Source organism: Cottoperca gobio, chromosome 12 (assembly GCF_900634415.1).
Source record: "Cottoperca gobio chromosome 12, fCotGob3.1, whole genome shotgun sequence".
Taxonomy (NCBI): Eukaryota; Metazoa; Chordata; class Actinopteri; order Perciformes; family Bovichtidae; genus Cottoperca; species Cottoperca gobio.
Genome location: NC_041366.1, coordinates 19985504 through 19998807, shown reverse-complemented (window position 1 = coordinate 19998807; position 13304 = coordinate 19985504). Strand labels below are relative to the sequence as shown.

Genomic DNA, 13304 nt, shown 5'->3' with positions numbered 1-13304 from the left:
ACGGCAAATTTCAATACCATTGTCTATATTTGGACAATCAGCTGTCTCTATACAACACATTACCTCTGAAATTAAATTATTATTCACAACAAATTTTAAGTTCTGGCTAAAAAGCAAACCAAAGCCGTACCTTAGTGCAGTAGCATGCACATTACTGTTAATACCCAGGTATATTAGTGTATATGATGCATGCATATTGTTGAGTAGTAGTATTTTGGGATGTGCTATTATTGATTTCTTATTAGTAGTGGAGTCTTGGAGTTGTATGACATTGAAGCTTGTCACATTGTAACCGTCTTACATGTGTAGTTGCTATCAACTCTCTGTGCAGAGCACATCAGTTTCATGCTCTGTATTCGAACTGTTCAATTTCATCCTCCTTGATCAATTCAATGAAAATTCAATTAAAGGACTAGAGACACACAAAACCGACACACACACTCCGGACCCTGATTAGCTCACCTTAAACCCCATCGTCAGTTTGGAGTTGAGGTTGTTTTTGATATACGTCTGTCAAGTGCCATAGTGATGTCCACCAGAGGGGTAATCTCCCAGTGTTAAACCGCTCTGGAGTGTCGCAGCCCCCAAGCCCTAAATATAAGACACACATATGGTCAAACATCCGACTTGTTAGCTTGTACAATCTATTATTGCTACTACGCAGCTAGCTACAAACAGACGTTGGCTATAGGTAGACGGCTAATGTGTCAGTTAGGTTTAGCATAACAACAGAACAACCAACGTTCTACGTATAAATTCATTTTTTGGATAACCCTACATTATTCCATTTTGTAATAAATTATTCTGTCGACAATTAACATACCTTTATATGCCGATAACTTTCGTCAGTGCCGCTGGCAAGCCATGCGTCTTGATTACCTCAGAGGTCAGGAAACTGCGACTGCGTCTTTGTAGTTCATGGACTGGCCTTAAAGTTCCTCCGTCGTGAAAGCGTTTCTGTACTAAACTACAATACCCATGAGGCCAAATACTTGGCTTCACTTCACAACTTTCTTGAAACCAAATCAAAACAACTGACATTAACAACCCTTGTGTATTTGGGGCTATAAAAAGGTAAACAGAATATAAACCATTATTAAGAAATGCTTTAGAACAAATGATTGATTATTATAAATTAGCAATGTGAAAATTGGATTTCTTTTAGTCCCAAACTGCAAAAACCACCAACAAATGCCCTTTATTGCTACATAAACAAACAAGCAGACTTCCATTTATATCCTTACAACCTGGAAAAATGTCCTTATTTTTTTTATATTTACCAAATTCTTTCAAAACTAAAAAGCAAAATTCCATCCATCCAGCCTTGCAACATGCAATCTAACACCAAACTTTAAGTAAACAAACATTAATAAACACTTAATAAAGTGGCAAATAATTATTCAGCATCCACAACTGTAATATCAAACATCACTACATGCAGGTTTCAAATACAGATTACATTTCATTATGTTATGCTGTGTGGCTGGAATTCTTCTTTCTCCTTAAAAAAGATGAAAATCTTAAATGAATGGTTTTTTATTTAACTGGGTTCAGCATCGAAAAAACATATTGATCTAAACACACCCACACACAACACCACACTTACCTGTTGACTGGAGAACTGAACGTTCTCTTGACACCTTCCACAGCCTTGTTGTCACCGGGATCAATACGGCTGCGGAAGGTACCACCTGTAAGCTCATGCAATATTTCACACTCTGGATATTGACAACAGCCAAACAAACAAAAAGTATCACTTTTGCTTGCCATTAACGAGGCTGGTTCGTTGGTGTTCATCAACACCGTAACTTGATACAAATACTTAAGCAAACACTCTGCCAAACCAAAAACTCGAGTCTCAACATAAGCGTACCTTGGTTTTCATTTTTTCAGCAGTTATCCTCCTTTTGAACATCCTCTCGGGTCCTCTCTCTGTGGTAAGAAGCCATGCAAGATCTAAAGGTGATGCCAGGGTCAATGCACTGGACAAAGGAACCTAGCAAGGGCAGAGCAGTACCACTCATACATTTTGCAGTTCTGACTTAATGCTCGAATAATTCCTCCCAAAGTCCATCTTCCTTCCCGTCCGCCTGCAACCACTCGGAGTGTTTTAGGGTTTATATTATACATAGTATGAGAAGACCCATTGTTGCTCGGATTCCACTCTTTATTACACAGTGCCTAAAGACCAGCAAAAAGTTTTTTTTTTCCCACGAAAGAGTAAAAGAACACTTCTCCCAAAATATTTACAAACCTGGCATGCACAGCATGGTCAGTAACTTCTTTTTGATAAACAAAATAAATACTTTTTTTTTTTTTTTTTTTTTCATAGGACATTCAAGAAAACTCAACTTGACAAAAGAAATAACACACTATCTCAAGTAATCAAGACAGAGAGAAGTGAACTATGTGGCTTCTGGTGAATCTGGAAACAACCTTTGATTCATAAGGTAATCATTCCAAGACTGTTATAGTGGCTTTCATCTGAGTATAAAAATTGAAACCCTAAAGGGCACTGTGTTTGAACAGCACATGTTGTGAAATGTAAACATCTCCATGGTAATCGAGGATACAACATTGGTTCCAGTCACAAATGCAAATTGCTCTAAAAAGCGGTGGCTGTTAAGGGTCAAGTGTATAATCTTCTTTAAAAAGTGTATCCTGGGGGGCCCCCTTTTCTCTTGAGGTGCAAAAATTAGAAAGGCTTCCTCATCTGTGGGTGAGTGAGACGGTAAATCTTCTGGATATCATCATTAGAAGCACCACATTTAGAGCTCAGGTAGGAGGGATGCCCCGAGTGGGTGAAGTCCAAGAGACATATGACGATACAGAAGACGATCGTGTTGCGTGAAGGTTCAAAATAGGGAGAAGAGACCTAAACGGTTACGTCAGGTTGGACTGTATTATAGAGATTAGTTTCCATCTCACTGGCCTTTTTTATTATAATCTAAAAAGCATTTAGGATGAATGCCAATCACAAACACACTTTAGGAGATAATTAAAGAACTATTTAGCCATCTAGCTCGTTCTGCATGAGATTTTCCCAATAAACATGTTTAAGTAGTGCTGCTTCGTTCGGTTTGTTTATCAACAGGATACGGAAACACCTCCGGCCTGTGTTCCATTAAACTTGGAATGATGTTCAGCACGGTCTGCGCTCACCGAGTGCCCTACTGGTTTCCCTTAGTGGATCACTGATAACCTTACCGCATCATAACGCCCCAGAGCCCATGGTCACGCCTTCAAATGTCTTGTTTTTCGTTCCACCAACAGTCCAAAACCCAAAGAATTAAAACCTGACAAGAAAAAGCTGCAAGTGGTTGTGGCACGCACTTCTCTTTTCTGTTTCACTCTCATCAACAGTGATGGCACCAAATCACGTACATGTGTCGTTCTGGCTTTATCCAAAACGTGAAGGCAGTTTTATAATACACTGTTTTTGTCTTCTGGCTTTTATTGGGACAAGACGCCTAATGACGGCTGCGATGTAAAATATCTCACAATAACAACAATAATGCGTTTTAACTTCTGCACATAAACGAATTATCAAGTAAAACCCACATATGAATTACATTGGGTAAGATTAAGTTAAGACACATGTATTTTCTGATTAAAACCAACTGATTTTTTTACGTTGAGCGGTGTCCCTCTGGGTATATAAAAAAGACAAAGCTTAAGCATTTGGTCTTAACCTAATCTTTATTTTTGCCATAATGAAGTTATTTTCTTGGTCACTTCTTGTTTACATACAATGTTGAAAATATTAGGATGAGAATGTTTTTGTCAGGGAAAGCATTTCGCATTGTGATGGTGGTACTGCTCTCCGTACCAAAACGTCACTGTAGTGCTTTTCAAAAGTTTGACGATATGACGAACCTCAGGCACAACAGAAACGTTCCATGATGGTGTCAGTGGTGTTACAAAGCCGTATAAATGTACAAACACATTTTTAAAAAAAATGCTTGTTTCTTTTTATCGTATAAACAACAACTCCCTTCGAGCCTATAAATGAATATCGGTCGTAACCTACATCATTATATTTATTAGCAGGGCAACATCAAGTACTCATATTACATTGGGATTATGATCGATGGAACATAGAGGCCAAAGGAAAATACTTACAATGTGTAAAAGCCCTGCTTCTTCCTGGCTTTCTCCTGTTGCCTGCTCACAATCTGCCTCGTTCTATAAACTCTTCGTCTGTTCTTTCTAATGCACTTCTTTATTGTCTATCTTCACACGCTCTCGCATTCGCTCTTATTTTCTCCTTAGCAAGTTCCGCTCTCCTCATTTCCTTCGCGCCTTTCCCCTGCTTCGAACCTGGACATGGTTTGGTCCTATTCATTCCAGTTCAACAAACACTCTTGTCTTTAGACATGTCACCATACTCTCCGTCTCTCCTCAAGGGCACTGTGACCTCTTGTAAAGGACATCCTTGGATGCTGCTTGGCAGAGACAAAAGACTCAAACCACAGATTCTGAACTGGGTCTTTACATTTGTTCGTGTAGCTTGGTAAAGGACTTTCGGCTTGGTCCTTGCAGAGGACCAACAGTGACTGGAGTCTGTGATTTGGGACCTTCGCTGAGATATGTAGATGGTTGAGGTGCTGTGCAGTCTCCGCTGGTCTTATACGTATGTGATATGGAATTGATTCGATTAATCTTCCTAGAGATCGGTCGTGGGGAGTCCGAGGCTCTGGCCGCCACTTGTTTTGACTGTGAATGAGCAATGTTATGGATCAATGCTGGGCCCACTCTCTCCATCTGTGTGCCGTTGGGACGTCCCTCTCTCCAAGTTAAGGCCTCCGTTGCTCGGTTCTTGCGGCCCCTCGCCCCGTCCGCTGGCTCCAAAAGACTGGGCCTGCAGGACAGAGGCGATTGTGCGCTGAGACTAGAAATGTCCCTGCAGCAAACTCTGGTGGAGCTGGAAGGTCTGACTCCTCAAAGGAGATGTCCTGGACTGTGACTCCTATTGGAATGTCAGCCAGCTGATCTTCCCGTTTGATGTCTTCATCTCGAAGTAGGGTACAAACCCGCCATAAGTAAATACCTTTCTTGATACGTCTTCATCTTTACTTTTCTCTCTCCTGCGGTTGAAACTTTGGCCTTTTCATCCAGAACCTTCTGAGCCTTGGCTCAATGCTATCGTCACTGTCTTACTGAACTGCTTGTCCTCCTTTATCTGAGTACGGTACGGAAACGGGGCGTACTTTAACCTCAGCTGCCGATTCACCGTCGTGCTTCTCTACTCTTTTGGTTTTTTTTATGTGTGCAATGCTCTTACTACTCAATCCCGGACTTCAATGTCAACCTTACTCCTTTTCTCTTTTTTCAAAAGTTTTCAATGAAATAGGTTCGGTGTTAACTTTTTTGGTCTCTAAAAGTATTTCCCAGCGGGGGGGTGTTTCGTCCTCCCTTGAGCTCATCCTTGATTTCCGCTTAATCCTCTAGTTTTTTTTCTTTGACTTCTTTTTGTCCTGAGCAGTCCTTTTATAGCGGTGTCTAGTTCCTCATCACTGTCGAGCGAGCTGCTTTTGTCTCCACTTTTCTCCTTCTTTCGTATCACTTTTTGTGAGTGTTCGACTTGCCCTGGACATAACAACGGGCATGATTCCTTTCGCAACTCAGAGGACGGGTTTTAGGGGCCTTTTCCTTTAAACATCGTATCTTTCTTTCCCCCGGCTTGTTGGGGGGGGGGGGGGGGCGCTGTTCCCTCTTTTTTGTTTTCTTTTCTGTGTCAAAGACAATTTTGAGTTTCTTTTTGTGTTGGCAACTTGTTTTCGCTTTCTCTGGCTCATTTATACTTTGAGGGTCTTGATGTGGCGCAGTGGGCGCTGTTTTTGCATTTGGGCCTCTGCTCAAAGGAACTTCCTGATTTCTGCTTCTAGCCTTCTTCACTATCAATGGAGCTGCCGTCACTTTCTTCATCTGGGCATTTTCAGGGGGGGAATTGCAAGGAAATTCATTGGGAGTGGAACTGCGGAGGCCGCCACTTTGAGGGAGACCCCGGGCATGACAGTTGGGAAATGTCCATATTGCCTCAGGCACACAGGAGCTCTGCAGTTGTAGTCCGCCTTTGGAGGGCCGGGGTAAGTTGCTCCTTAAAGCCGTCTACTTTAAACAAAGCATTTCCAATTTCCTTTCCCCTTTGAGTCTCTGAAAATGTGTTCTTGGATGCAAATATCCGACGCGGTAGGTTTTCACTTCTTTCTCTGCTACGGTCTTTTCTTTCTCATCTGTTTTCTTCATTTTTCCGTGCTTGTACTTTCCAACGCGTATTAATGACTTAACTAAAGTGGGTCTCCTCGTGAAAGAATGGGCTTCAGGACGCTCTTCTCCTGTTGCTCATCTGGGCATCGCAATATCTTCCTCAATGTCCCTCATCTCTAGTGGAGTCTACGCTTCTTGATACCCGTGGATTGAAAATTTTGGTTCTGCTCTTTCCTGTTTCTCTAACTGGTTATATTTGAATGGCTTCATCTAATGCCATCATCACTACTGGAATCCTTTGAGTCTTTCCTCCACTTATTGTGACCGTGCAATGTACTTTTGTTGAGATGTCTGATCGAGGGACTGGGCAAGGCTAAACTTTTTGGTTGAAGCACTTTTATATTCCACATCAATTTCTAACCTGTTGTAATTTTATGGAGACCTTGGTTTTGTGGATAAACCTTTTCCATAGGTGTAACAGCTGTGCTGTGGGAGTCTCAACTTTTACCGCTTTTGGTAAACTGCTCCTGGCAATCACAAATGTTTGCCGTCAGAGATCGATTTGGAAACTCCCCCCGCCTTCTGGAATTTTGGATTAGGGAGAAAGTTTGAAGAAGCACGGTTCCGCCTTGCGTTGTGATCATCCTTTTTCCCTCAGTATCCATTATTGCTCCTCCGATTCCTCTTGCCACGAACCAGCGCTGTCAGAGTCACTGCTCTCATGGTGATTGGGGAGGACCCCTGCCCTGTTGGTTTTCATGGGACTTTGGTTTTGGCTTTGCTCCCACATAAGACCCATTTTCAAACCTTGCAGACTGGGGATGACTGCCTGTCTCTGGTGGTACTTTCCTTCTATCTTCGCCCATCTCAAGTCGGGACTGGGTGCTTCCGAAGGCTCTCTAATGATCATGCTGGACCTTATCTGAGATAGGTTGTGCCTCTGGTGACAACTCGGTGTCCAGAGTCATTGGGAAGCAGATTCGTAAGGCTAAAGCCTCCAGGTGGGCACATGTTCCGCCATTCTGTTTGCCTCGCTGCGACAGGAGGTACATTCATCAAGTAGCATTCTATGTGAAGTGAGGTGAGGTCCCGACCATTGGATTTCATGCTCCTCCGATCACCCTCACAATGTTCAATTCTGAGAAGAAAACAGAAAACAAGAGTGACAGGCGTGTCACCACACTCAGTGTTTCAACGTTAAAATAAAGTATTTTAAGACTTTTCCAGACCCACATGGAACGAACTTTAATACCCATTCAAAGGAAAATTAACTATTAATGAATAAATCCAATTTACATGGTTTTTTTGTGGCTAGTTTTTCATTTATTATCGAGCACTACCAGTGTCGCGGGAGACTAACGCTGTAACTCCTCTAATTACTGCATCCACTAAACCCCCAAATTAAAAGTGTTTAAATGGCATTTTTATCTAATTGTCCCCTTGTCCCCTCAAAACCCTCTCTCTCTAATTCATCCAATTAGAGAGAGTTGGATGTTTGTGTTTTAAAAACTCTCGTTGATGGACAAGCTGTGACTATGCTCACATCAAACCCGTCTAATTCAATAAATATGGGGGGGAATAGGATGCACAATTGTTGTTTTTTTTGCCAACTATCCGATAGTTTCCAGCTCATTTTGTGTGATTGTCGATGCATATCTGATAAACGCACATTGTTGTAACATCTATACTATATATACTAAACTTATTAGATTAAAATGGTGATGCTTTAACAGTGAGCTTAGTAAAGTAGTTAAAGACTGCTTACGGCACTTCCGGGTTGGAAAAGTAGTCAAAATCACTAGTAAAGTAGCAGAAGCATTAAATGTATCAAATACTTTGAGTCAATGTCCTTATTCAGATTCCAACCAACACTGATCAGTTGACACATATGTTACAATGGACTGCAACTTGTTCCTTTCTGTGACGTGGTGCAAACACAATTTGGCACACGAAATGGAAAATGTTACTTCCGGATACTGCCCAGGCTCCGTACATATTGGATATAAAGGCTGCACCTGCGAACCCAATACACGATATAGTCAGTCCAGAGCTAAACCCTGCAACAGCCTGTAAGTGGAGCCTCCATGACGAGCATGCTTTCAGACAATTAACCTCAGTTTAGGAGTCCTTTGCACACCTTTCTACCCCAATGTGAATCCTCCCTTACAACTCTGCACCTGCAGTGGGAATGTCGCGCCCCGACTACACAGTCCTGGACAACCAAGAGACAATTGTACAACTCTTAATCATTCTCCTCAGATGTTATAACCTGCTAAAACCTTGGAGAAAACAGCAAATGGAAACCAGGATGGGTCCCAAAGAACGCCCCGTTGAAGAGAAATACGCCTAGAAGCTCATAAACCTAGCTAATAACGTCTCATATACGTAGTCGTATGCCAACTTGTTTGACATATTTAAGAAGTTCACTAGACATGATGCCAACATTAACGGGTAACATGCTCTGTATTGCAATAAGCAGGCCGTGTATTGCGTGTATTTTCCCTCCCGTATGCCTTTCCTTTTTGCGACAGAGAACCCCCGTCTTCCCTAACCCTCTAAGCGAGCGGCACGGACTGCACTGATGCCCGCGTCAGCGTTAGGAGACCCGCAAGAGGCAACCATGTTTCATTGGTTACCGGTCCACGGTTGTCAAAAACGCTCGAAATTTCAGTCGATACATCGCTAAACGTAATAAATATGCCCGTCAACACGTCTACTAAAACAGTAGGGTTGCAGTTTTTAGGATAACATCGAGGAGATGGTGGTGTGAAACAGTGCAGGGATAAAACCGTGGCTAGTCTTTGCCTGCAAGACACATGCGTGCCTCCCGGCTGCTGCAGCCCCGGCATTTTCTCCGCAAAGAAAGCCTTTGGTATGGACCCACAGCTTTACCCCTCCTAGCTCGCACTTCTGCAACAGATACAACAAGCCATAAACACAGGCGCACTAGTTTTAGACTCCACCCTGATATTACACAGAACCACCTCTAATAGCATGATTGCGTTAAGTGCTGGCGTTGATTTAAGATGTTAGGAGAGCCGTCGTTGAGGTTTTTCGGTGTCCGTCGCCAGCTCACGCACCGCCTGAAGCTTCCGCCGTCGAGTCCCCCCTCCGCATCAACCGCCGGGCGACCAGCTTCCCTTAAAACCGAGAGTCCAGCATGGACTCTTCAAAATATGGGTGTGCCATCACAAACCACCGTAAGACTGCACGCTCACATTTATATTTCACATTATTAAATCAAACCCGCACGGCGATGTGAGTGTCCTGATATTGATTTGGGTCATTCTGCAATACTAATAATAAACAGGTTTCATGTCATTGGTAGCCTACAGGTGGAGGAGGTTACTCAGATGTTTTACTTAAGTAAGAGCTTGCAAAAGTATTAGCATACATCCTACTAATTACTTATACAATTACACTTAAGTAATAATAAATACTTACTGCAACTCCTTATGCACAACATCCCATTGATAATGATATATAGCCCTATTATAATATTCGATTAGAATGTTGTTTGCATTGTTGCAGCTGCCAGGGTGGAACCTTTTTTTATTTATTTTGGCTCGTCGTTTGTTCATTTGCCATTTCACCAAGGGCTTAATAACGTTGATCTTAACCTATAATAATACCTGATCAATTATTATATTATATTTGTGGTTGTTTATTTGAATCGGAATCTTCAAATGTAACTAAAGTAATCAAATAAATGTAGTGTAATGTATATATATTAATATATAGAAAAAATAATAATAAATATATACTGTGTTCTGTTACAGGTTAGGTTAAAGGTCTATTTTTAATAACTGCTGGTAAACATCATTTATTAAACATTTTACATTTGTATTATTAATCTCACAGTCACAACCACTATGTCTGAAAAATATAGTGCCAGTAAAATAATATTTGCGTCTAAAATGTATTAGGTAGAATTAAGAAAGTAGCAGAAAAAGAAATGACCTCAAATTGTAATTAACTACAATATCTACTTGAGTAATGTAATAAGTAGTAGTTTGATGAATTAGACAACTCCCTGTATTCTAAACACTGTATCAACCGTTCGATATAATCCTACGTATTACCGTTACTAACCATATAGTTTTCAGTGGTACTTATTTCCATTTGACGTGATATAACCCGCTTATTATTTTATAAAGTTCTGTAACAACGTAATATACTTTAAAACCGCCGATGTGCCTTTGGTCATCCTATTATGTCCCCCGAGATGATCCAAAAGAAGAAAGTGAAAAGATAAAAGGACTGGCAGACACTGATGATGAAGATACAGAGCTGGCAGACACTGATGATGAAGATACAGAGCTGGCAGACAGTGATGATGAAGATACAGAGCTGGCAGACACTGATGATGAAGATACAGAGCTGGCAGACACTGATGATGAAGATACAGAGCTGGCAGACACTGATGATGAAGATACAGAGCTGGCAGACACTGATGATGAAGATACAGAGCTGGCAGACACTGATGATGAAGATACAGAGCTGGCAGACAGTGATGATGAAGATACAGAGCTGGCAGACAGTGATGATGAAGATACAGAGCTGGCAGACAGTGATGATGAAGATACAGAGCTGGCAGACAGTGATGATGAAGATACAGAGCTGGCAGACAGTGATGACAGCTGTCAGTCACCAGTCACAGTCTGAGTCAGAGGACACTGACTGCATTTGAGGGAACCAGCCCAGATTGTTCGAGGTGCGTGAGATCATTGATCTTCTTCTGGATGATGTATGGAAACTGCTGGTCTGATTTCCCGTCTGTGGTGCAGTTAAATAAAAGACTCAATTACATTTAACCTTTTATTGATTATCTGGTCAACAAAATATCACAAAGGTATCCTGCTGTGTGGTCTCAAGGGGTTTAAGGCAAGTTTTTACATTTAGCACATTTCAACAACAAGGCAATTCAAAGTGCAAAAGAAACGCATTATAAAATGACATTTAAATACATTTAAAAACAGCCTTTAAGAGTCAAGAGAATAGAAATAAAACACAAGAATAAAGTAAGCTCACCATGTCTTACATACATATCTGCAGATGGCTCCAGATGTTTGGCTTCTACGCCGTGAAGATACATCACAATCAGACAATTAGTTTGCTTGTGTTGGTTTTTAAATTCAACAATCATTTCATCCTCTACCAACTTTCCATAAAGTGATCTGTGAACTCCATCACTCCAAATCCCCACTTGTTGTAGGTATAGACCGCAGATGATGATGATGTAGACCTTTTATGCTCTGCCACCTTGTGACACAGCCTCAACGCAACGTCGGACTGCAACGCCTCAAGTGGCACGCTGGACGAGAGCCAAAGGAAGCGCCGGAGCACATAGTCTGCCAAGTGTCGAGTCAGCATGAATTCTTACCTTCCACAGCATCTGTGCTGCTGCTGCTGCTGCTGCTGCTGCTGTTGCTGCTGCTGCTGCTGCTGCTGCTGCTGCTGCTGCACGGGTTCGTCTGGTCCATCGAAGGTGATTTGTAAGGTAAATACAAATGTACGTCAATTTCATTCAGTGTTTAGTTACACTACATCTCTACAGAAAGAATTAGGAAGCATGGGATTTCCATAAACTCTCACTAATCCCTGTTGTTTTTCACACGTTTTGTAGGTTAAATAATAAATAATAACATGATTTAAAAACAAAAATAAACTAAATATATAAAAACATACTCTGAAAAATAAAATAAAAATAAAACAAAATGTGTGAAGTGTTTGGTGTAACTGACAGGAACTATGGGTTTAAAGCAGCCTCATAACAACTAAACAACACAAAGATGAATTGATTAAATGTAATAAAGATGTACTTAAAGTATCCGGCTCGGTTCCATACCCAAAGCCATCGTGAGCCAGTCAGTTACTGTCTGCCCACTTATTGCACACAGAGACACTGCAGTCAGAGTTGCATCTCAAAGGGCAAAATGAACCCGCAGGGGTCCAGTTACAGTGAACATTTTTAACAAGACCGGTTACCATTCTCTGAAACGCAGTCATCGCAATATCTGAGATCAGCTGTCCTCAAGAGGGCCAAGCCATGCTCCCTCTCTCTGTGCATGGACCTGCGTGAACAAGAGCGATAGATCAGTTACTAGTCACCATCAACATGTCCTGGAGTGAAGCACCAGTCGCTGTGAGTGTACGTAATTCTTTATATCCTACTTATTTTTACATTTCTGGAAACATTTCCCTGCAGCAAAGTTGGATAGAATAATTAAATTAAATATTAAAGCTTAAATCTCAGAGGGAAATATTGTACTTTTACATTTATTTGACACAAATAGTTACTTTTAACATAAAAAAACATGTTTTCTGATATGAAGCCGCACTTTAATACTAATGTACCCAGTAGTATAAGGTAAACCTGGCTCCATGTTGATTAACTACAGCATTAAAAAGGCTCAAACGTGTATTTTGTTAGTGATCCAAATATAATATTTTTATAATAATACTAAATATAACAATGTGAAAAAAGCCATTCTGCATGAGTAGCCCACTTTTACTTTTTATGTTAAGTACATTTCAGTATTTTAGACTGAGGTAGGCCTGTTTCTTACAGTTAAGTAAAAGATACTTGTATTAATATCCATGCATTCATGTTCCAGGTTTGACAGAACTGTCCAGTAAATCTGCTCATTTAGAATAATTCAGTTAAAGTAAATTAAGTAAAACCTAAACTCTTCATGTGTGATGCCATGATTAGCTTATAACTAAAATAGCCTGTTGCGTGTTTACCAAAGCAGGAAACTCACCAAACACAAGAAACAGCATTGGGAATAAACATTCATCTGAAAGTAAACGTCGACTGTGATTAAAAGTAGCCTATAATAATAAAGATTAGTTATGTGGGAATTGAAATGGAAGTTTACGTAAAAATCTATGCAAACGTTTCAATTTGGCAACACGTGAAATGTCTTATTAGCTAATAAAATGCAAGTATTATTATGAACCTGTGCTGTTTGTCGTCACATGTTCGGACTCACCTGTTCGTCCTTGCAGCATTTTCGCCTGGTGGTAGGAGAACGTGCAGGAACTACGGAACCCGAGAGCGACCAAACTTCATCTACTTTGCGCCGATTATT

At 41.0% G+C, this 13304-nt stretch overlaps 1 non-coding gene and 1 pseudogene across 1 annotated transcript; both read right to left on the bottom strand.

The window, feature by feature from the left end:
- Nucleotides 1-5312: 5312 nt before the first annotated feature.
- On the bottom strand, nucleotides 5313-7120 carry LOC115017031 (protein phosphatase 1 regulatory subunit 26-like; annotated as a pseudogene).
- Nucleotides 7121-11418: 4298 nt separating this feature from the next.
- Nucleotides 11419-11524, bottom strand: LOC115017241 (small nucleolar RNA SNORA17). Its single transcript, XR_003833236.1, has one exon. It is a non-coding gene; the product is annotated as a small nucleolar RNA SNORA17 (small nucleolar RNA).
- Nucleotides 11525-13304: the final 1780 nt, after the last annotated feature.